Source organism: Scyliorhinus torazame, chromosome 27 (assembly GCF_047496885.1).
Source record: "Scyliorhinus torazame isolate Kashiwa2021f chromosome 27, sScyTor2.1, whole genome shotgun sequence".
Taxonomy (NCBI): domain Eukaryota; kingdom Metazoa; phylum Chordata; class Chondrichthyes; order Carcharhiniformes; family Scyliorhinidae; genus Scyliorhinus; species Scyliorhinus torazame.
The window spans coordinates 33,481,149-33,501,814 of record NC_092733.1 but is presented as its reverse complement, the minus strand read 5'-3'; the positions used below and the strand labels follow the sequence as shown (position 1 = coordinate 33,501,814).

The 20,666-nt window shown below is 47.1% G+C and overlaps 1 protein-coding gene across 3 annotated transcripts in view; it reads left to right on the top strand.

Moving 5' to 3' along the window:
- The window catches only part of LOC140403345 (oncoprotein-induced transcript 3 protein-like), a 162,189-nt gene that overhangs the window by 47,645 nt on the left and 93,878 nt on the right, over positions 1–20,666 (top strand). The window lies entirely within an intron of this gene.

Here is a 20,666-nt window from a genome sequence, read left to right as displayed (position 1 = left end):
CAATCCAGATCCTTTATCGAAACCTGTCGCCTATTTTCCAAGGATCTACTTCCCTCTGTTCCCCACCCGTTCATATATCTGTCTAGATGCATCTTAAATGATGCTATCGTGCCCGCCTCTACCACTGGTGTGATTGCGGTGCCACTGACTGAGCCCCCTCCCCCTGCCGTGGGGCGGAGGGTGTAAACACCGGGAAGCCCCATTGACAGCGATGGGACTGAAAGATCCTGCCGCTGGCCAATGGCCTCAGGAGCCACAAAACAGGCTGTGGGATGGCCGGGAAAATCACCCCGTGTCCCGCAGATTCTCTGTCAGGTTTCCACAGTTGCACAGATCACCAGACATTTATCAGGGCTGGGTTATCCCCCAATCCACATCAACTCACAAACAACAGGGGACAATTCCAAAAAGGTTTTGATTGGTGGTTGGAATGTGTGAGGGTTGGTGGTTTAACTGGGCGTGGATTCTGGTGTCAAATGGTGATTCACATTTTGGAATCCAGGACTGTGAGTGACAGGGGCTGGATTACATTACCCAATGCAGAGCACATGCCACAGGACACAGTCACATTTCCCCCTCCAGCCAGACTATTGGGTAAGCTTTGTTCTCCAGGGAGCAAATCAGAATTCTGGTCCAGTCCGTTTCCCTTATAAGTAGTCAGAGGCTGCCATGAATAGCATTCAACACTGAGCAACAGGCAAGCTTACAGAACCTCCTCCAGCTCACACGGGAACACCTCCTGAGGCTCCGGTAAGCAGTCAGGTATGAATTAGTATTTAGACTGTGCTGAGAGGTGTATCACTGTTTTTAAACATGGGCTCAGGTCTGTGTGTGTTCTCCAGTCCCAATACAGAGCTGCTGAATGACCTGAGTCATTGAGGAGACTAGAGATGGATCTGGATGATGAATACAGCAAGTCACAAACAAACGTGGTTTAACCATGGATGGTGGTGGGGGACAGGAGGGCAGTGCGGTGCTGGATTCAAACAAGAAACATGAACATATTGCGGTTAGAGTGTAATATTTATAAAGGATATAAAATGACAGGAAGCTCAAATGTTTGTGGTAATACTTTGAGTCACAGAGACAGAGATAAACCCACTCCCAGAGAGAGACTTTACTCACAATAGATAGGTGAACTTAATAGGATTCATTTTGGGAGAAAAAATTTGAATGCGGATCACAGGGTCAACGGCAGGGTTCTGAGGAATGTGGAGGAACAGAGAGATCTTGGGGTTCATGTCCACAGATCTCTGAAGGTTGCCACTCAAGTGGATAGAGGCGTGAAGAAGGCCTATAGTGTGTTAGCGTTTATAGTGTGTTAGCATTTATTAACAGGGGGCGTGAGTTTAAGAGCCGTGGGGTTATGCTGCAACTGTACTTGACCCTGGTGAGACCACATTTGGAGTATTGTGTGCAGTTCTGGTCACCTCACTATAGGAAGGATGTGGAAGCATTGGAAAGGGTGCAAAGGAGATTTACCAGGATGCTGCCTGATTTGCAGGATAGGTCTTATGAGGAAAGGTTGAGGGAGCTAGGGCTTTTCTCTTTGGAGCGGGGGAGGATGAGAAGCGACTTAATTGATGTTTATAAGATAATGAGGGGGATAGATAGAGTGGACGTTCAGAGACTATTTCCTCGGGTGGATGTAGCTGTTACAAGGGGGCATAACTATAAGGTTAAGGGTGGGAGATATAGGAGGGATGTCCGAGGTAGGTTCTTTACTCAGAGAGTGGTTAGGGTGTGGAATGAACTGCCTGCTGTGATAGTGGAGTCGGGCACTTTAGGAACTTTCAAGCGGTTATTGGATAGGCACATGGAGCACACCAGAATGACAGGGAGTGGGATAGCTTGATCTCAGTTTCGGACAATGCTCGGCACAACATCGAGGGCTGAAGGGTCTGTTCTGTGCTGTACTGTTCTATGTTCCATGTCTACAAACCCACTCCCAGAGAGATAAACTCATTGTTTACTGTCCTACTATAAGGATCTGATTAGGTTCTCGAGGGTTACAAGGCAGCCAGGAAGGAACTCAAAAATGGACTGAGGAGAGCTAGAAGGGGGCATGAAAATCCCTGGCGGGAAGGGTTAGGGAAACCCCAAGGCATTCTACACTTATGTGAGAAATAAGAGGGTGATCAGAGTGAGAGTAGGGCCGATCAGGGATAGTGGAGGGAACTTGTGCCGAGAGTCTGAAGAGATGGGGGAGGCCCTCAATGAATACTTTGCTTCAGTATTCAATAGAGAGAGGGACCTTGTTGCTCATGAGAACAGTGTGAACCAGGTTAATAGACTTAAACAGGTTGATATTAAGAAGGAGGATGTGCTGGAAATTTTGAAAAGCATCAGGATAGGTAAATCCCCTGGGCCTGACGGGATATCCCCAAGGTTACTACGGGAAGCGAGGGAGGAGATTGCTGCGCCGTTAGCGATGATCTTTGCGTCCTCACTCTCACTGGAGTAGTACCGGATGATTGGAGGGAGGCAAATGTTTTTCCCCTATTCAAGAAAGGGAACAGGGAAATCCCTGGGTATTACAGACCAGTCAGTCTGTGGTGAGCAAAATTTAGGAAAGGATTCTTATAGATAGGATTTATGATTATTAGAAAAACATAGTTTGATTAAAGATAGTCAGCATGGCTTTGTGAGGGGCAGGTCATGCCTCACAAGCCTCATTGAATTCTTTGAGGATGTGACGAGACACATTGATGAAGGTCGGGCAGTGGATGTGGTGTATATGGATTTCAGTAAGGCATTTGATAAGGTTCCCCATGGTAGGCTCATTCAGAAAGTTAGGGGGCATGGGATACAGGGAAATTTGGTTGTCTGGATACAGAATTGGCTGTCGGAAAGAAGACAGCGAGTGGTAGTGGATGGAAAGTATTCCGCCTGGAGGTCGGTGACCAGTGGTGTCCCGCAAGGATCGATCTGGGACCTCAACTCTTTGTGGATTTTATAAATGACTTGGATGAGGAAGTGGAAGGGGGCTGAGTAAGTTTGCCGATGGCACAAAGGTTGGGGTAGTTGTAGATAGTGTTGAGGATTGTTACAGGTTACAACAGGACATTGACAGGATGCAGAGCTGGGCTGAGAAGTAGCAGATTGAGTTCAACTTTGATAAATGTGAAGTGATTCATTTTGGAAGGTCGAATTTGAATGCTGAAAACAGGATTAAAGGCAGGATTCTTGGAAGCGTGGAGGAACAGAGGGATCTTGGGGTCCATGTACATAGATCCCTCCAAGTTGCCACCCAGGTTGATAGGGTTGTTAAGAAGGCGTATGGTGTGTTGGCTTTCATTAACAGGGGGATTGAGTAGAGCCGCGAGGTTTTGCTGCAGCTTTATAAAACCCTGCTTAGACCACACTTGGAATATTGTGTCCAGTTCTGATTGCCTCATTATAGGAAGGATGTGGATGCTTTGGAGAGGGTGCAGAGGAGATTTACCAGGATTCTGCCTGGACTGGAGGACATGTCTTATGAAGAGAGGTTGAGGGAGCTAGGGCTTTTCCCACTGGAGCGAAGAAGACAGAGAGGTGTACAAGGTGAGGAGAGGCATGGATCGAGTGGATAGCCAGAGACTTTTCCCCAGATGAAATGGCTGTCACGAGGGGACATCATTTGAAGGTGATTGGAGGAAGGTACAGGAGAGATGTCAGAGGTTCTTTACACAGAGAGTGGTGGGTGTGAGGAATGCACTGCCAGCAGAGGTGGTGGAGTCAGAGTCATTCGGGACATTGAAGCGACTCTTGGACAGGCACATGGACAGCAGTAAATTGAAGGGGTGGAGGTTAGGTTGATCTTGGATTAGGATAAATGGTCAGCACAACATGGTGGGCTGAAGGGCCTGTACTGTGCTGGACTGTTCTATGTTCTATCAAAGAGAGACTTCACTCACTATAGATAGACAAACTCAATATTCACTATCCCACACCCAGAGAGAGAATTCACTCACTATAGATAGATAAACTCAATGTTAACTACACCAATCCCAGAGAGAGACTTCACTCACGAGAGAGATAAACTCAATGTTTACTGTCCCACTCCCAGAGAGACTTCACTCAATATAGATAGATAAACTCAATGTTTACTGTCCCACTCCCAGAGAAAGACTTCACTCACTAAAGATCGATAACCTGAATGTTTACTATCCCACTCCCAGAGAGAGACTTAACTCACTATCGATAGATAAACTAAATGTTTACTATCCCACTCCCAGAGAGAGAGTTCATTCACTGTAGGTAGATAAACTCAATGTTTACTATCCCACTCCCAGAGAGAGACTTCACTCACTTAAGATCAGTGATAGTCAGCATGGCTTTGTGAAGGGTAGGTCATGCCTCACAAACCTTATTGAGTTCTTTGAGAAGGTGACTGAACAGGTAGACGAGGGTAGAGCAGTTGATGTGGTGTATATGGATTTCAGCAAAGCGTTTGATAAGGTTCCCCACGGTAGGCTATTGCAAAAAATACGGAGGCTGGGGATTGAGGGTGATTTAGAGATGTGGATCAGAAATTGGCTAGCTGAAAGAAGACAGAGGGTGGTGGTTGATGGGAAATGTTCAGAATGGAGTACAGTCACAAGTGGAGTACCACAAGGATCTGTTCTGGGGCCGTTGCTGTTTGTCATTTTTATCAATGACCTAGAGGAAGGCGCAGAAGGGTGGGTGAGTAAATTTGCAGACGATACTAAAGTCGGTGGTGTTGTCGATAGTGTGGAAGGATGTAGCAGGTTACAGAGGGATATAGATAAGCTGCAGAGCTGGGCTGAGAGGTGGCAAATGGAGTTTAATGTAGAGAAGTGTGAGGTGATTCACTTTGGAAGGAATAACAGGAATGCGGAATATTTGGCTAATGGTAAAGTTCTTGAAAGTGTGGCTGAGCAGAGGGATCTAGGTGTCCATGTACATAGATCCCTGAAAGTTGCCACCCAGGTTGATAGGGTTGTGAAGAAGGCCTATGGAGTGTTGGCCTTTATTGGTAGAGGGATTGAGTCGGGAGTCGGGAGGTCATGTTGCAGCTGTACAGAACTCTGGTCCGGCCGCATTTGGAGTATTGCGTACAGTTCTGGTCACCGCATTATAGGAAGGACGTGGAGGCTTTGGAGCGGGTGCAGAGGAGATTTACCAGGATGTTGCCTGGTATGGAGGGAAAATCTTATGAGGAAAGGCTGACGGACTTGAGGTTGTTTTCGTTGGAGAGAAGAAGGTTAAGAGGAGACTTAATAGAGGCATACAAAATGATCAGGGGGTTGGATAGGGTGGACAGTGAGAGCCTTCTCCCGCGGATGGATATGGCTGGCACGAGGGGAAATAACTTTAAACTGAGGGGTAAGAGATATAGGACAGAGGTCAGAGGTAGGTTCTTTACGCAAAGAGTAGTGAGGCCGTGGAATGCCCTACCTGCTACAGTAGTGAACTCGCCAACATTGAGGGCATTTAAAAGTTTATTGGATAAACATATGGATGATAATGGCATAGTGTAGGTTAGATGGCTTTTGTTTCGGTGCAACATCGTGGGCCGAAAGGCCTGTACTGCGCTGTATTGTTCTATGTTCTATGTTCTAAGATCGATAACCTCAATCTTTACTATCCCACTCCCAGAGAGAGACTTCACTCACTATAGATAGATAAACTCAATGTTTACTGCCCCACTGCCAGAGAGAGAGACTTCACTCACTATAGATAGATAGACTCAATGTTTACTATCCCACTCCCAGAGAGACTTCACTCACTATAGATAGATAAAGTCAATGTTTACTATCCCACTCCCAGAGAGAGAGGCTTCAATCACGATGGATAGATAAACTCAATGTTTACTATCCCACTCCCAGAGAGACTTCACTCACTATAGATAGATCAACTCAATGTTTACTATCCCACTCCCAGAGAGACTTCACTCACTTTAGATAGATAAACTCAATGTTTACTATCCCACTCCCAGAGAGAGACTTCACTCACTATCGGTAGATAAACTCAATGTTTACTATCCCACTCCCAGAGAGACTTCACTCACTTTAGATAGATAAACTCAATGTTTACTATCCCACTCCCAGAGAGAGACTTCACTCACTATAGATAGATAACCTCAATGTTTACTATCCCACTCCCAGAGAGACTTCACTCACTATAGATAGATAAACTCAATGTTAACTATCCCAATCCCAGCGAGAGACTTCACTCACTATAGATAGATAAACTCAATGTTTACTATTCCACTCCCAGAGAGAGAGGCTTCACTCACTATAGATAGATAAACTCATTGTTTACTATCCCACTCCCAGAGAGAGTTCAGTCAATATAGATAGATAAACTCAATGTTTACGATCCCACTCCCAGAGAGAGACTTCATTCACTATAGTTGGATAAACTCAATGTGTACTATCCCACTCCCAGAGAGAGAGGCTTCACTCACGATAGATAGATAAACTCAATGTTTACTATCCCACTCCCAGAGAGACTTCACTCACTATCGATAGATAAACTCAATGTTTACTATCCCACTCCCAGAGAGAGACTTCACTCACTATAGATAGATAAACTCAATGTTTACTATCCCACTCCCAGAGAGACTTCACTCACTGTAGATAGATAAACTCAATGTTTACTACCCCCCTCCCAGAGAGACTTCACTCACCATAGATAGATAAACTCAATGTTTACTATCCCACTCCCAGAGAGACTTCACTCACTATAGATAGATTAACTCAATGTTTACTATCCCACTCCCAAAGAGAGACTTCACTCACTATAGATAGATAAACTCAATGTTTACTATCCCACTCCCAGAGAGACTTCACTCACTATAGTCGATTTTGGCGTGAGAACAGCTGGTGAGTCAGTTTCAGTGGGAGCATTGCGGAAGTGGTTGCTGGGAGGTAAGTCTGTCCTTTAAAAGCACTTGTCTTTGCAGGGGCAGGCCAGTCGATTTTGGCGGGAGAACAGCTGGTGAGTCAGTTTCAGCGGGAGCATTGCGGAAGTGGCTGCTGGGAGGTAAGTCTGTCCTTTAAAAGCACTTGTCTTTGCAGGGCCAGGCCAGTCGATTTTGGCGGGAGTGGAGCTGGCTGGTTAGTCAATTTCAGCAGGAGCTGAGAATTTTTCTTTCTTTTTTTTTTAAATTAGTGTTTTAGGCGGGAACAGGAAGTCGACCCGCGGACGTCTGGGAAGACCCTCACCAATAAATTCTGGTGGAGAGGAAACCCGAGACACTACACGTGTAATGTCTCCCACCCGCCCTCCTCCTCTAACCTAATAATAAAACCCATTGGTGTGAGGTAAGTACCATATTTTATTATATTATTATTATTTTTTATAAAAAATGTAATTTAGTTGTTAGCCAGATCTTGGTAGAAAGTTAGAGGAATGGCAGGGAAGGGAGTGCAATGTTCCTCCTGCAGGATGTTTGAGGTGAGGGATGCAGTTAGTGTCCCTGCTGATTTTACCTGCAGGAAGTGCTGCCATCTCCAGCTCCTCCAAGACCGAGTTAGGGAACTGGAGCTGGAGTTGGAAGAACTTCGGATCATTCGGGAGGCAGAAGGGGTCATAGATAGCAGTTTCAGGGAATTAGTTACACCAAAGATTGGAGATAGGTGGGTAACTGTAAGAGGGACTGGGAAAAAGCAGTCAGTGCAGGGATCCCCTGCGGTTGTTCCCCTGAGAAACAAGTATACCGCTTTGGATACTTGTGGGGGGGAAGACTTACCAGGGGTAAGCCATGGGGTACGGGCCTCTGGCACGGAGTCTGTCCCTGTTGCGCAGAAGGGAAGGGGGGAGAGGAGCAGAGCATTAGTAATTGGGGACTATATAGTCAGGGGCACAGATAGGAGATTTTGTGGGAGCGTGAGAGACTCACGTTTGGTATGTTGCCTCCCAGGTGCAAGGGTACGTGATGTCTCGGATCGTGTTTTCCGGGTCCTTAGGGGGGAGGGGGAGCAGCCCCAAGTCGTGGTCCACATTGGCACTAACGACATAGGTAGGAAAGGGGACAAGGATGTCAGGCAGGCTTTCAGGGAGCTAGGATGGAAGCTCAGAACTAGAACAAACAGAGTTGTTATCTCTGGGTTGTTGCCCGTGCCACGTGATAGTGAGATGAGGAATAGGGAGAGAGAGCATTTAAACACGTGGCTACAGGGATGGTGCAGGGGGGAGGGATTCAGATTTCTGGATAACTGGGGCTCTTTCTGGGGAAGGTGGGACCTCTACAGACAGGATGGTCTACATCTGAACCTGAGGGGCACAAATATCCTGGGGGGGAGATTTGTTAGTGCTCTTTGGGGGGGTTTAAACTAATGCAGCAGGGGCATGGGAACCTGGATTGTAGTTTTAGGGTAAGGGAGAATGAGAGTATAGAGGTCAGGAGCACAGATTTGACGTCGCAGGCGGGGGCCAGTGTTCAGGTAGGTGGTTTGAAGTGTGTCTACTTCAATGCCAGGAGTATACGAAACAAGGTAGGGGAACTGGCAGCATGGGTTGGTACCTGAGACTTCGATGTTGTGGCCATTTCGGAGACATGGATAGAGCAGGGACAGGAATGGATGTTGCAGGTTCCGGGGTTTAGGTGTTTTAATAAGCTCAGAGAAGGAGGCAAAAGAGGGGGAGATGTGGCGCTGCTAGTCAAGAGCAGTATTACGGTGGCGGAGAGGATGCTAGATGGGGACTCTTCTTCCGAGGTAGTATGGGCTGAAGTTAGAAACAGGAAAGGAGAGGTCACCCTGTTGAGAGTTTTTTATAGGCCTCCTAATAGTTCTAGGAATGTAGAGGAAAGGATGGCGAAGATGATTCTGGATAAGAGCGAAATTAACAGGGTAGTTATTATGGGAGACTTTAGCTTTCCAAATATTGACTGGAAAAGATATAGTTCGAGGACAATAGATGGGTCGTTTTTTGTACAGTGTGTGCAGGAGGGTTTCCTGAAACAATATGTTGACAGGCCAACAAGAGGCGAGGCCACGTTGGATTTGGTTTTGGGTAATGAACCAGGCCAGGTGTTGGATTTGGAGGTAGGAGAGCACTTTGGGGACAGTGACCACAATTCGGTGACGTTTACGTTAATGATGGAAAGGGATAAGTATACACCGCAGGGCAAGAGTTATAGCTGGGGGAAGGGCAATTATGATACCATTAGACGTGACTTGGGGGGGATAATGTGGAGAAGTAGGCTGCAAGTGTTGGGCACACTGGATAAGTGGGGCTTGTTCAAGGATCAGCTACTGCGTGTTCTTGATAAGTATGTACCGGTCAGACAGGGAGGAAGGTGCCGAGCGAGGGAACCGTGGTTTACCAAGGAAGTGGAATCTCTTGTTAAGAGGAAGAAGGAGGCCTATGTGAAGATGAAGTGTGAAGTTTCAGTTGGGGCGATGGATAGTTACAAGGTAGCGAGGAAGGAACTAAAGAGAGAGCTAAGACGAGCAAGGAGGGGACATGAGGAGTATTTGGCAGGAAGGATCAAGGAAAACCCAAAAGCTTTCTATAGGTATGTCAGGAATAACGAATGACTAGGGAAAGAGTAGGACCAGTCAAGGACAGGGATGGGAAATTGTGTGTGGAGTCTGAAGAGATAGGCGAGATACTAAATGAATATTTTTCTTCAGTATTCACTCAGGAAAAAGATAATGTTGTGGAGGAGAATGCTGAGCCCCAGGCTAATAGAATAGATGGCATTGAGGTACGTAGGGAAGAGGTGTTGGCCATTCTGGACAGGCTGAAAATAGATAAGTCCCCGGGACCTGATGGGATTTATCCTAGGATTCTCTGGGAGGCCAGGGAAGAGATTGCTGGACCTTTGGCTTTGATTTTTATGTCATCATTGGCTACAGGAATAGTGCCAGAGGACTGGAGGACAGCAAATGTGGTCCCTTTGTTCAAAAAGGGGAGCAGAGACAACCCCGGCAACTATAGACCGGTGAGCCTCACGTCTGTAGTGGGTAAAGTCTTGGAGGGGATTATAAGAGACAAGATTTATAATCATCTAGATAGGAATGATATGATCAGGGATAGTCAGCATGGCTTTGTGAAGGATAGGTCATGCCTCACAAACCTTATTGAGTTCTTTGAGAAGGTGACTGAACAGGTATACGAGGGTAGAGCAGTTGATGTGGTGTATATGGATTTCAGCAAAGCGTTTGATAAGGTTCCCCATGGTAGGCTATTGCAAAAAATACGGAGGCTGGAGATTGAGGGTGATTTAAAGATGTGGATCAGAAATTGGCTAGCTGAAAGAAGACAGAGGGTGGTGGTTGATGGGAAATGTTCAGAATGGAGTACAGTCACAAGTGGAGTACCACAAGGATCTGTTCTGGGGCCGTTGCTGTTTGTCATTTTTATCAATGACCTAGAGGAAGGCGCAGAAGGGTGGGTGAGTAAATTTGCAGACGATAATAAAGTCGGTGGTGTTGTCGATAGTGTGGAAGGATGTAGCAGGTTACAGAGGGATATAGATAAGCTGCAGAGCTGTGCTGAGAGGTGGCAAATGGAGTTTAATGTAGAGAAGTGTGAGGTGATTCACTTTGGAAGGAATAACAGGAATGCGGAATATTTGGCTAATGGTAAAGTTCTTGAAAGTGTGGATGAGCAGAGGGATCTAGGTGTCCATGTACATAGATCCCTGAAAGTTGCCACCCAGGTTGATAGGGTTGTGAAGAAGGCCTATGGAGTGTTGGCCTTTGTTGGTAGAGGGATTGAGTCGGGAGTCCGGAGTCGGGAGGTCATGTTGCAGCTGTACAGAACTCTGGTACGGCCTAATTTGGAGTATTGCGTACAGTTCTGGTCACCGCATTATAGGAAGGATGTGGAGGCTTTCGAGCGGGTGCAGAGGAGATTTACCAGGATGTTGCCTGGTATGGAGGGAAAATCTTATGAGGAAAGGCTGATGGACTTGAGGTTGTTTTCGTTGGAGAGAAGAAGGTTAAGAGGAGACTTAATAGAGGCATACAAAATGATCAGGGGGTTGGATAGGGTGGACAGTGAGAGCCTTCTCCCACGGATGGATATGGCTGGCACGAGGGGACATAACTTTAAACTGAGGGGTAATAGATATAGGACAGAGGTCAGAGGTAGGTTCTTTACGCAAAGAGTAGTGAGGCCGTGGAATGCCCTACCTGCTACAGTAGTGAACTCGCCAACATTGAGGGCATTTAAAAGTTTATTGGATAAACATATGGATGATAATGGCATAGTGTAGGTTAAGATGGCTTTTGTTTCGGTGCAACATCGTGGGCCGAAGGGCCTGTACTGCGCTGTATTGTTCTATGTGCTATCCACAATGCTACCGTGCTGCCTTTTCTTTTGGGTTTTGTATGGATTGGTTTTGTACCAAGTTTTGGGCCATTGCTCAGAGTTGTCTGTGGGTTAACTTTGTTTTAATTGGGGGATGGTGAGTGGAATTTTCTTCTTTGGGTTTGTTGGGGATTGTAATTTGCTTATGTATGTTCGAACGGCGGGGGGCGGGGGGGGGGGGGGGAGATCAGTGGGGGGTAGAATGCTTGGCGCCATGGCCAGGGGCTACCAGGCTAGCTGGGCGGGCTGGCTCACGGAATCGCAGTGGGGGGCGAGCAAGTAATTTGTTTGTTACGGGGGGTCGGGATTGTTGTTTTGTTCTGAGAACTGTTCTGCTGACAGGGGAGGGACTGGCGCGTGGAGACAAAGAGGAGGTCGATGATGGTGGACACCCGAGGGCGGGCTGGAGGCTGGCCTAAGAAGGGTGATGGTTGATCGGCGGTGGGGGGGGGGGGGGGGGGGCGGGGGGGGGGGGTTATTTGATAAAATTTAACAGGAAAAAAATGCAGAAAATGAATATGTTATCATCCTCTAGAAATTGGAGGCTCACCACATTTCACCCAAACATTACAATTAAAAATGTTAAAAAATATAAGACACTTAAAAATCAATTAATTGACAAAGCTTCCAAATACGACCTGCAGGCACTTTGTTTTGGAATGTTTAAAAACCAAGGTGAGGAAAGTTGCCACCTCTTGGTTGAAGTTAAAGCTGTAAGAGACTTCCACTTCATCAGCATCAAAGTTCAGAACACAACCAATCACATCATTCTCCCCCAACTTATGCTTTTAACAATGGCGGCTGCTGCAGCCTCAAAAAGGCTCCAAGCAGATTTTTGACAATGGGGCCGCACTGTGCAGGCGTGCCCGCTCAACGGGTGGGGGAGGGCTGATTCTGAGTCACAGGGTCCGTGTGTTATCCGTGTTCTAACTTGCTTCTTTACATTCCTCTGCGATGGTTAGACAACATTCCGCACAATTACCATCAATTAGATCTGTTGAGCCGCTCGCAGAAAAATACTTTTCACTGTACCTCGGTACACGTGACAACAAACAAATCCAATCCAAATTTATGAACAGGAACTGGACACGTTGGAATTTATTTAATCAACAACATTCCTGGATTATTAACCTCACTTTGTCTTTTAACCAGAAGCAACATCTTCCCTGCTTGTTCACCTCCTATATGCTCCCTTTTTAAAAAATTCTCTCCTTTGTCCATCAAACGCTCCCAGGACAGGTACAGCACAGGGTTAGATACAGAGTAAAGCTCCCTCTACACTGTCCCCATCAAACACCCCCAGGACAGATACAGCACGGGGTTAGATACAGAGTAAATCTCCCTCTACACTGTCCCCATCAAACACTCCCAGGACAGGGACAGCACGGGGTTAGATCCAGAGTAAAGCTCCCTCTACACTGTCCCCATCAAACACTCCCAGGACAGGTACAGCAGGGGGATAGATACAGAATAAAGCTCCCTCTACACTGTCGCATCAAACACTCCCAGGACAGGGACTGCACGGGGTTAGATACAGAGTAAAGCTCCCTCTACACTGTCCCCATCAAACACTCCCAGGACAGGGACAGCACGGGGTTAGATCCAGAGTAAAGCTCCCTCTACACTGCCCCCATCAAACACTCCCAGGACAGGTACAGCACAGGGTTAGATTTAGAGTAAAGCTCCCTCTACACTGTCCCCATCAAACACTCCCAGAAAAGGTACAGCACAGGGTTAGACACAGAATAAAGATCTCTCTACACTGTCCCCATCAAACACTCCCAGGACAGGTACAGCACAGGGTTAGACACAGAATAAAGATCTCTCTACACTGTCCCCATCAAACACTCCCAGGACAGGTACAGCACGGGGTTAGATACAGAATAAAGCTCCCTCTACACTGTCCCCATCAAACACTCCCAGAAAAGGTACAGCACAGGGTTAGACACAGAATAAAGATCTCTCTACACTGTCCCAACCAAAAACTCTCAGGACAGGGACAGCACAGGGTTAGATACAGAGTAAAGCTCCCTCTACACTGTCCCCATCAAACACTCCCAGGACAGGTACAGCGCGGGGTTAGATATAGAGTAAAGCTCCCTCTACACTGTCCCCATCAAACACTCCCAGGACAGGGACAGCACGGGGTTAGATCCAGAGTAACGCTCCCTCTACACTGTCCCCATCAAACACTCCCAGGACAGGTACAGCAGGGGGATAGATACAGAATAAAGCTCCCTCTACACTGTCGTATCAAACACTCCCAGGACAGGGACTGCACGGGGTTAGATACAGAGTAAAGCTCCCTCTACACTGCCCCCATCAAACACTCCCAGGACAGGTACAGCACGGGGTTAGATATAGAGTAAAGCTCCCTCTACACTGTCCCCATCAAACACTCCCAGAACAGGTACAGCACAGGGTTAGACACAGAGTAAAGATCTCTCTACACTGTCGCCATCAAACACTCCCAGGACAGGTACAGCACGGGGTTAGATACAGAATAAAGCTCCCTCTACACTGTCCCCATCAAACACTCCCAGGACAGGTACAGCACGGGGTTAGATACAGAGTAAAGCTCCCTCTACACTGTCCCCATCAAACACTCCCAGGACAGGTACAGCACGGGGTTAGATACAGAATAAAGCTCCCTCTACACTGTCCCAATCAAACACTCCCAGAACAGGTACAGCACAGGGTTAGACACAGAATAAAGATCTCTCTACACTGTCCCAATCAAACACTCCCAGGACAGGTAAAGCACGGGGTTAGATACAGAGTAAAGCTCCCTCTACACTGTCCCCATCAAACACTCCCAGGACAGGTACAGCACGGGGTTAGATACAGAGTAAAGCTCCCTCGACACTGTCCCCATCAAACACCCCCAGCACAGGATTAGAATATAGAGCATAGAACATTACAGCGCAGTACAGGCCCTTCGGCCCTCGATGTTGCGCCGACCTGTGAAAGCACTCTAAAGCGAATCTACACTATTCCCTTATTGTCCATATGTCTATCCAATGACCATTTTAATGCCCTTAGTGTTGGTGAGTCCACTACCTTTGCAGGCAGGGCATTCTACACCCTTACTACTCTCTGAGTATAGAACCTACCACTGACATCTGTCCTATATCTATCTCCCCTCAATTTAAAGCTATGTCCCCTCGTGCTCGACATCACCATCCGAGGAAAAAGGCTCTCACTGTCCACCCTATCTAATCCTCTGAGCAACTTGTATGCCTCAATTAAGTCACCTCTTACCCTTCTCCTCTCTAACGAAAACAGCCTCAAGTCCCTCAGTCTTTCCTTATAAGATCTTTCCTCCATACCAGGCAACATTCTGGTAAATCTCCTCTGCACCCTTTCCAATGCTTCCACATTCCTTCCTATAATGCGGCGACCAGAATTGCACGCAATACACCAAATGCGGCCGCACCAGAGTTTTGTACAGCTGCAACATGACCTCATGGCTCCGAAACTCAATCCCTCTACCAATAAAAGCTAACACACCGTATGCCTTCATAATAACCCTTTCAACCTGGGTGGCAACTTTCAGGGATCTATGTACATGGACACCGAGATCTCTCTGCTCATCCACACTGCCAAGAATCTTACCATTAGCACAGTACTCAGTCTTCCTGTTATTCTTCCAAAAAGAATCACCTCACACTTTTCTGCATTAAACTCCATTTGCCACCTCTCAGCCCAGCGCTGCAGCTTATCTATGTCCCTCTGTAACTTGTAACCTCCTTCCGCACTGTCCACAACTCCCACCGACTTTAGTGTAATCTGCAAATTTACTCACCCATCCTTCTACGCCCTCCTCCAGGTCATTTATAAAAATGAAAAACAGCAGTTTTCCCAAAACAGATTCTTGTGGTATACCACTAGTAACTGGACTCCAGTCTGAACATTTCCCATCAACCACCACCCTTTGTCTTCTTCCAGCTAGCCAATTTCTGATCCAAACTGCTAAATCACCCTAAATCCCATGCCTCCGTATTTTCTGCAATAGCCTACCGTGGGGGACCTTATCAAACGCCTTACTGAAATCCATGTACACCACATCAACTGCTTTACCCTCATCCACCTGTTTAGTCACCTTCTCAAAGAACTCAATAAGGTTTGTGAGGCACGACCTACTCTTCACAAAACAGCGTTGACTATCTCTAATCAAATTATTCCTTTCCAGATGATTATACACCCTATCTCTTATAAACCTTTCCAAGATTTTGCCCACCACAGAAGTAAGGCTCACTGGTCTATAGTTACTGGGGTTGTCCCTACTCCCCTTCTTGAACAAGGGGACAACATTTGTGATTCTCCAGTCTTCTGGCACTATTCCTGTAGACATAGATGACTTAAAGATCAAAGCCAAAGGCTCAGCAATCTCCTCCCTAGCTTCCCAAAGAATCCAAGGATAGATCCCATCCGGCACAGGGGACTTATCAATTTTCACATTTTCCAGAATTGCTAACACCTCCTCATGAACCACAAGCCCTTCTAGTCTAGTAGCCTGAATCTCAGTATTCTCCTCGAGAACATTGTCTTTTTCCTGTGTGAATACTGACAAAAAATATTCATTTAGCACCTCTCCTATCTCCTCGGACTCCAAGCACAACTTCTCACTACTGTCCTTGACTGGCCCTACTCTTACCCTAATCATTCATTTATTCCTGACATATCTATAGAAAGCTTTAGGGTTATCCTTGATCCTACCTGCCAAAGACTTCTCATGTCCCCTCCTGGCTCTTCTTAGCTCTCTCTTTAGGTCCTTCCTAGCTAACTTGTAACTCTCGAGCGCCCTAACTGAACCTTCATGTCTCATCTTTACATAAGCCTCCTTCTTCCTCTTGACAAGTGTTTCGACTGCTTTAGTAAACGGCGGTTCCCTTGCTCGACCACTTCCTCCCTGCCTGACAGGTACATATTTATCAAGGACATGCAGTAGCTGTTCCTTGAACAAGCTCCACATTTCCATTGAGCCCATCTCCTGCAGGTTTCCTCTCCATCCGATGCATCCTAAGTCTCACCTCATCGCATCATAATTGCCTTTTAATAGAACATAGAACATAGAACGATACAGCGCAGTACAGGCCCTTCGGCCCACGATGTTGCACCGAAACAAAAGCCATCTAACCTACACTATGCCATTATCATCCATATGTTTATCCAATAAACTTTTAAATGCCCTCAATGTTGGCGAGTTCACTACTGTTGCAGGTAGGGCATTCCACGGCCTCACTACTCTTTGCGTAAAGAACCTACCTCTGACCTCTGTCCTATATCTATTACCCCTCAGTTTAAAGCTATGTCCTCTCGTGCCAGCCATTTCCATCCACGGGAGAAGGCTCTCACTGTCCACCCTATCTAACCCCCTGATCATTTTGTCTGCCTCTATTAAGTCTCCTCTTAACCTTCTTCTCTCCAACGAAAACAACCTCACGTCCATCAGCCTTTCCTCATAAGATTTTCCCTCCATACCAGGCAACATCCTGGTAAATCTCCTCTGCACCCGCTCCAAAGCCTCCACGTCCTTCCTATAGAACTGTACGCAATACTCCAAATGTGGCCGGACCAGAGTTTTGTACAGCTGCAATATGACCTCCTGACTCCGGAACTCAATCCCTCTACCAATAAGGGCCAACACTCCATAGGCCTTCTTCACAACCCTATCAACCTGGGTGGCAACTTTCCCCCCAGATATAACTCTTGCCCTGCGGTATATACCTATCCCTTTCCATCACTAAAGTAAACGTAATCGAATTGTGGTCACTAACACCAAAGTGCTCACCTACCTCCAAATCTAACAATTGTCCTGGTTCATTACCCAGTACCAAATGTAATATGGCCTCGCCTCTCGTTGGCCTATATACAAACTGTGTCAGGAAACCCTCCTGCACACATTGGACAAAAACAGACCCATCAAAAGTGCTCTAACTATAGCGTTTCCAGTCAATATTTGGAAAGTTAAAGTCCCCCATAACAACTACCCTGTTTCTTTCGCTCCTATCCAGAATCATCTTTGCAATCCTTTCCTCTACATCTCTGGAACTTTTCAGAGGCCTATAGAAAACCCCTAACAGGGTGACCTCTCCTTTCCTGTTTCTAACCTCAGCCCATACTACCTCAGTAGACGAGTCCTCATCAAACGTCCTTTCTGCCATCGTAATACTGTCCTTGACTAACAATGCCACCCCTCCCCCTCTTTTACCACCTTCCCTGAGCTTACTGAAATATCTAAACCCCGGCACCTGCAACAACCATTCCTGTCCCTGCTCTATCCATGTCTCCGAAATGGCCACAACATCGAAATCCCGGGTACCAACCCATGCCGCAAGTTCACCCACCTTATTCCGGATGCTCCTGGCAGTGAAGAAGACACATTTTAAACCACCTTCCTGCCTGCCGGTACACTCCTGCAACTTTAAAACCTTACTCATGACATCACTACTCTCAACCCCCTGTATACTGGAGCTACAATTCAGGTTCCCAAGCCCCTGCTGAACTAGTTTAAACCCTCCTGAAGAGCATTAGCAAATTTGCCCCCCAGGATATTGGTACCCCTCTGGTCCAGGTGTAGACCATCCCGTTTGTAGAGGTCCCACCGACCCCAGAATGAGCCCCAATTATCCAGAAATCTGAAACCCTCCCTCCTGCACCATCCCTGTAGCCACATGTTCAACTCCTCTCCCTCCTATTCCTCGTCTTGCTATCACGTGGCACGGGTAACAACCCAGAGACAATAACTCTGTTTGTCCTGGATCTAAGTTTCCACCCTAGCTCCCTGAATTCCTGCCTTACATCCCTATCCCTTTTCCTACCTATGTCGTTGGTACCTATGTGGACCACGACTTGGGGCAGCTCCCCCTTAAGGATCCCAAAAACACGATCCGAGACATCACGCACCCTGGCACCTGGGAGGCAACACACCAACCGCGAGTCTCTCTCGTTCCCACAGAATCTCCTATCTATCCGCCTAACTATGGAGTCTCCAATGACTAATGCTCTACTCCTCTCCCCCCTTCCCTTCTGAGCAACAAGGACAGACTCTGTGCAGGGACCTGTACCCCATGGCTTACCCCTGGTAAGTCGTCCCCTGGTAAAGTTGGCCAGGGAGCAGGAAGGGGTTAAATGACAAGCTGATCATGCTATTATGTATTTTCTTTTATTCCCTTTTCTTCTCATGTACTTAATGATCTGTTGAGCTGCTCGCAGAAAAATACTTTTCACTGTACCTCGGTACACGTGACAACAAACAAATCCAATCCAATCCAATCCAATCCAACAATTCAGCTTGCTGTGCTGAAAGATTATCTGGAAGAGTGTCTGCCTCTCTGGTTCCATGGGGGGGGACACAATAGCATAGCCAGAGCAGCATTTCCCTTTGTGATTTCTGAGCGCTGACCCACTCTGGGTTGGTCAGGGAGACCTGACTGAGGTCTGCGCGTTACTAGGTGGGTAACCGTCTCACAACAGTGTGCCATCTTCAGTGTTGGGTAGTAAGGTACCAGGGTTAAGGGTTGTACATTGTTTAATAGATAGGTTAGTGTTTGTCACAAGTTCTACTTGGGACCTAATTGTCCGTGCTGGAGTCAGGTGCTGGGTTGCGCATTTAGTGAGGGGAATTTCCAGTGAGTGGGGCACATGTAGAGCGGCCTGGGTCATTCAGGGTGATCACCTGGGCTTGTTGTCCTGCATAATCTGCAGCGGCTAGGGCTGACAAGCAGCCGGGCAGGCCTCTCGCCATGGCCTCTAATTGAATGCTAAAATAAGCGACTGGTCTCTGTTTGCCTCCGTGATCCTGGGTGAGCGCAGATTGGGCGAACCCGGATTTGGGTTGTACGAAAAGATGACAGTGTCTGGCGTAGTCTCGGAGGCCGAAAGCGGGGCAGAGGTCAGTGTCGAGTTGGGTGTTCTGGTCTACAAACAGGCCAACACGCTGGAGATGGGGGTAACACTATTTTATTAACTACTCAACTGTAATAACATACTGTAAACGTGGGGATCTGCATTACCAGCTTACCTGTGGACCCTGTCCTATCACTAGCTGGGTGAGGCACTCAGCACAGGGTGAATGTCTGTGATGCAGGCTGTGAGCTCTGTGCTCTGTGCTGGCTGCTGCTGGAATGAGCGGGAACTCTCCTGTCCCCCGTCTATATAGTGCGTGTGCTCTCACTGGTGATTGGCTGCGATGTTGTGTATGCTGCTTGGTCCGACTGCATGTCCATCAGTGTGTGTGTGATTGCACCATGATATGCTGATGTATATCATGACAGTCAGAGTCTGTTTCAACGCCAGAAAGGAATTGTGTGTCTTTGGTCCACGTTAAGGCTTCAGGTCGCGCTGTCAGGACAAGATCCAAGAGAGGAGTGAAACTGACTATCCACTGGCGACAGTGACTTTTCATCCCAAGGAAATGTTTAATTTCCCTGTTAGTCGCCGGGAATGGGGCTGAGCACATGGCTCCAATCTATCTTGGGATAGCCGGCTGGTGTCCTGGAAAAGCTCACGGCCCAGGTATCGGCCCTTTCTGATACGAATTGCAATTTTGCTTTTGATACTTTATGTCCCTTTCTTGTGAGGGCGCGTAATAGAACTACCAAACCGTGTTTCACAAGCCTTTTTACTGGGTGACGCTATGGGTAGTTCATCGACATGTTGAATTCGGGTGGACCCTGCGGGTATATCTTCCAAATCTCTTTTTAGGCATTGGGAGAATGTTGTCGGACTTTCAATGTATCCTTGGGGTAATCTAGTCCAGGTACACTGCTGGCCACGGTAGGTAAAAGCAGACAGAAATTGCGAGTCCTGATGTGTGGGGACCGGGAAGAATGCCGGGCACAGATCAACAACAGTATAGTAGCCTGACCCTCCGGGAATACTGGTCAGCAAGGTCACTGGGTTTGGCACTAGATTTTTTTTAAGTCTTCTGGATGTTAAAAGGAGAGCTTACAGATGACTTAGTGTTATATTGTTTGGGGGTTGCATTTGAATTAATGGTTGCTACGATGTTCACTGTTTGTTTCAAAAAGGTTAACTTGAATTCATTTTGCTTAAAAAATCATTTCCCATTTCTGCTGTACACCTGTAGAGTGGGCCGTGTGCGCCCCATACCACAATCTATTAAAAGTTGTGGGTCAGGTGAACTCCATGATACAGTCCATAATACACCAGCAGCAGTGCACACCTCCCTGATAAACTCAATTAATTCAATGCTCGGTTCGAGCAGGAAACCATCAAACCGCTGTCAACTGCCCGAGCAGCCCTGGACACACCCATACTCACCATCACAGCTTCCGAAGTCAGATCGGCCTTCTTGAAAGTGAACTCTCGGAAGGCGTGCACTCAGACCTGTGCAGGCCAGCTGGCAGATGGGTTCACAGATCTTCAAC